This window comes from Marmota marmota, unplaced genomic scaffold (assembly GCF_001458135.2).
Source record: "Marmota marmota marmota unplaced genomic scaffold, marMar, whole genome shotgun sequence".
Lineage (NCBI taxonomy): Eukaryota > Metazoa > Chordata > Mammalia > Rodentia > Sciuridae > Marmota > Marmota marmota.
The window spans coordinates 36073600-36077963 of NW_026000240.1; the positions used below are offsets into that span (position 1 = coordinate 36073600).

At 42.2% G+C, this 4364-nt stretch overlaps 1 protein-coding gene across 2 annotated transcripts in view; it reads left to right on the top strand.

Moving 5' to 3' along the window:
* The first annotated feature begins 1314 nt into the window (after nt 1-1314).
* Ip6k2 (inositol hexakisphosphate kinase 2) overlaps nt 1315-4364 on the top strand; it is a 30426-nt gene continuing 27376 nt past the window's right edge. For both annotated transcript variants that reach the window (XM_015487252.2, XM_015487248.2), the window contains exon 1: nt 1315-1462. The gene's annotated coding sequence lies outside the window, so the exon portion shown is untranslated. The remainder of the gene's footprint in view (nt 1463-4364) is intronic.

The following is a 4364-nucleotide window of genomic DNA, read 5'->3' on the forward strand; positions in this document are numbered from 1 at the left end:
CCAAAAAAAAAAAAAAAAAAAAAGGTCTAAGCTGCTATCACCTGATCTGTGGGGGTGGGATAATAGGATAGAGCAGGTTTGGTGGATGAGCCAAAGCTAGGGTAACAGAAGTTGAATTTGAGAAGCTGATTACTGCAACTCAGAATGCAGATGTCTAATTGATAGCTGGACATTGTATCTGGTGCTCAGAAAGGGTCTGAACTGAATAAACACCTTTGGGAGTGATTGATATACTGGTGACATTTTAAAGCCATGAGTCTGGATGAAATGACCAGGAAGTAAGAATGAACAGAGAACAGGCAACAATGAAAAACTGGTAAATCACAAGAAATGGAGCCTGGAAATTAAGAGAGAAGAGATCTGTTGGTCATATAACAAGTCTCTCCTAATCAGCTCCATAAAGAGATGGATTTTTTTCCCCTGTGTTTGGGATGGAACCAGGGCCTTGTGCATACTAGGCAAGTACTTTACCACAGAGCTATAGCCTCAACACCAGATTTTTGTTTTATTTATCTTTTTTTTTTTATTGATCTACTGTTTTTGTTCCCTGCCATATTTACAGAAGAGTGTAGGTCCTTAAAAAAAAACTTAAAAAGTGCATGGGTGAATCCACACCTTTGCAAATGCCCAGGACATAAGGCAGCAACATTAGCCTCCTTTACAGAAAGAACAGATATTCAATAGGATGGCTCTGTCCACTCTTGGTGCTAAGCACCATGTCCCTTGCTTTTCCCAGCTACATTGATATTCATTCACTCAGGTGAGAGCCTTTATGACCAACACAGGCCCCAGAACAAATGAGCATTAGACAACCCCTGTGGAGCTTGATGGACCTGAGTCAGGCATTGGGTCACCCACCAGTCCACAGAAGATTCTACTGCCTCTCCTCTGTCTGTCCCTCTATGTCTTCGTTTGTGCACCCATCCATGTAGTCATCTCTTCACCTGTCTATATAACCATTCCTTGGTTGGCTGTCTACAGTCACTCTTCTGTCTACTCTTCACAACCCTCTTTCATCCATGTTAGCGACATCTGCATTCAGTCCTGTATCATCCATTTGCTAGAGTGACCATGTTCCCAGTTTTGCAGGGCAAACCAAGATGGTTGGTTGACCCATCGGTCTCCCAGGAATCCTACAGTTGACCTATTGGCCCTCAGCCATCTTTAACTCCAAACTCGTCTCTGACCCCCCTGTTCACCTGCCCTGCCTGAGGGAAAAGCTCCTCCCCTACTTGGCTCCTCCCCTTCTCCACCCCTTCCGGCAGCTGCAGCAACGAATCCCGGCGCCCTAGCAACAGCGCCTTTCAGGCTGCCCAGTCCGCGTGCGCGGCTTCCGGTACAAGCCAATAGCCAGGGGCACCCGGAGCGAGGTGCGGGGGGCGGGGCTCTGAGCAGTAGCCGCCATTTTGGTGGAAGAGAAACAATAGGACTGAGGCGCCGTGGGACCGGTCTGTGGCCGCAGGTAATGCCCGCCTCGCGGTGCCTGTGGTCCTGCCGCCCCGGGAGCTTTGGGGAAGGGTTTTTTTGTTGTTGTTTTGTTTTTTTTCTGGCTGTTAGGGGACAGGGTCTCTGGTCGTTGGGGGTCTCCCCACATTATTTGGGAGGCAGTCTCTCGCTGTCATTGTGCAGGAGGTCTCCCCGGGTCTTCGTGGAGCCATATTTTCCCTGGCCATTTGCGAGAAGCATCGTAGTTTTGGGTCACTGGAAAGAGAAGCTCCCCTCTGGATTTGGGGGGTGGGCAGGATCTTCGCCGATCATTGGAGAGAGGTCTCCTGGAATTTTGAGGGGTGGGTAGTATCTTTCCCCCGCCTTTGAGGAGATCTTCCGAGGTTTTTAGGTGGACGAGAACTTTCCGTAATGTTGAAATATCTACCCAGGTCATTGGCGATCATGATATCCCAGGTTATTGAGGATGTGGTCTTCCATCTTTGAGTGTAGGGGTCAACCCAGCGCCTCAGATACTGTTACCTGAGGCTGGCAAACGTGCAGCCATTTTGGGTGTTGATTGCCAGTTGGGTCGTATTTGTTAGGGGAATCAGCGCACCCAACATTTTTAAAACTGTCTTGCAGTGTATCAAAAGACTCCTATTTTATTCCGACGTTTCTACCATTGAGTGGAGCTTTAATTTCCTTCAAATTTGATTAGATGGCTTTTGTCTTGCATTCTAATGGCTTTATTGTAGGATTTTATTGGCTCTCAGTATCTAGAAAGCCCGACTAGTAGGAAAAAAACGAGTGAAAACAAAATGTAGAAACCAGTAAAATTTAGTGCTCTTTAAGTACCAGTAGCTAGTCACTGCTTGGAATTAAACGTTAGCAAAATTGCACACATAACAAGAATAAACTAAAATCATATGGAATCATATTTAAGAAAAATTACTGAAACTTTAGAAGAGTAACAAAAACATTGGAGCTTACTAGTTATTTTTTTCTAATAAAGGACCATAATTACAGTAATTTTGTTGAGTTCTAGTATTTAAAATGTTTGCTGTATTTGCATTTTTAGCAGGATAACACCTAGCGGGAAACTTAAGACGCTTATTTGTGTAGTTTATTGCTGTGGGGTTTGTATATTTCATCCTGTAACTTGGCATTAAGTATTTAAAAGATAAATTTCAGGGTGGTGTTTTAACTTTAGCCACTTAGAATTTGAAATGGCAAATGAATACTTAATCATATTTGACATTAATTGCCTAGTAATTTTTTTCTTTGAAGAAAAAGTCTGTTGAACTGTTGTTTAAATTGGTTTTCCTGCATTGTGATTTTAAAGTAGAATTCACAGGCATTATTAGAAATTATGTGGATAAGAACTGGGATTAGAGTTGATTTCCTTGTAGAAACCAGTTTAGCAGATGTGATAGGCTTCTTTTTTGCTTGGAAGCTTTGTAGGTGACAGACTAGATCACTATATATCAGCCCTAAGACTTTCTGAGCAATGGAATGTACCAGGAAAGAGCAATCGCTGATTGATGAAACTTAGCTATTCTCCCTTGCAAAAGGATGCCAGAGCAGTGTGTAAGCTCCTGAGATGTCACTTGTATCTAGGCAACAGGGATGAGCATGAGCTTCCCTGAGGCCAGTTTGCTGAGGTGAAAATTTTCCATTGTTTGGCTCGTAAAGATGATGCTTTGGAGAAGAATTTTTTCTTTAAGTAAAGTTATTTTATTTAATGAGATGATCATCTTAAACAAATTGAACCATTTTTGGACTGTAGAAAGTAAGTAGATGCGGGGGCTGAGGTTGTGGCTCAGCGGTAGAGCACTTGCTCAGGGCCCTGGGTTCAATCCTCAGCACCACATAAAAATAAATAAAGGTTTTAAAAAAAAGAAAGTAAGCAGATGATTACTTTTATGTGGTTACATTTTAAAGCATGTTTTTGTATTTTAAATAAATTGTGTTTTTGCTTCTTTGTGTGCAGTGTAATAGGAGTACTGTTTTGTGATATATTTTGATGGCATTAAAATGTCCTTTTCCCAAAAAATTGAATGTAGGTTCACTCAGGAGTTTGCAGGACAATCTGCAAAGATGATGCATATTTGCTTTGAATCTGTCACTTATCACCAGTTTCAGCTGTTAACCAATTTCTAACTAATCTTGTTTCTTCTGTTCTCTGCACTGACCTCCCTTAATGCCTTTTTTTTTTTTTTTCTAGTGGTACTNTTTTTTTTTTTTTTTTTTTTTTTTTTGTAATTTTTAATCTGTTAAGCAACTGTGTGGTGGAATTTCCCATATGCTGGTTTTGCTGATCACTCCCTGTGCTCAATACCTTTTGGCTCTGGTGCCTGGTTTGAAGAATTTATTCTTGTTTATTATTCTGGCGAAGAAGTTGAGAAGAAACTGCCAGGTCTCATTTGGAAATGAGTCCCATGCTGATGGTGGTGTATACCTTTAAACCTGGTATACAGGTTTACCAGGAGATGCTGGAGATGCTGAGGCAGGAGCATTATGAGTTTGAACTCAGCCTGGGCAACACAATGAGGCACTATCTCAAAAAAAAAAAAAAGCCCCAAGCTGAACTCTGATGAGTACTGGAGACCTGAAGGATCATATAGGAAGAAATCCTCCTCCTCCATGTTATGCGGTCCAGATATTCTGAATGCTACATGCTCCGTGTGGAATTGAGAGGAGATTCTGATTCTTGGCCTCTAGGAGGGTATTGATGTCCTGCCTCTTGTGTTGTGCCCTTTGCTCATAGGAGGCTTATAGTTAGAGAAGCCTTGACCCTTTGTAGGTAATTTCTCCAATATATATTTTTTTCTTTGCTTCTTTTTTCATTCCTTTTCTTTTTTTCTTTCATACTAGGATTGAACCCAGGGGTGCTTAACCACCGAGCTACATCCCTTCTCTGTACTCCCCCCCCCCCC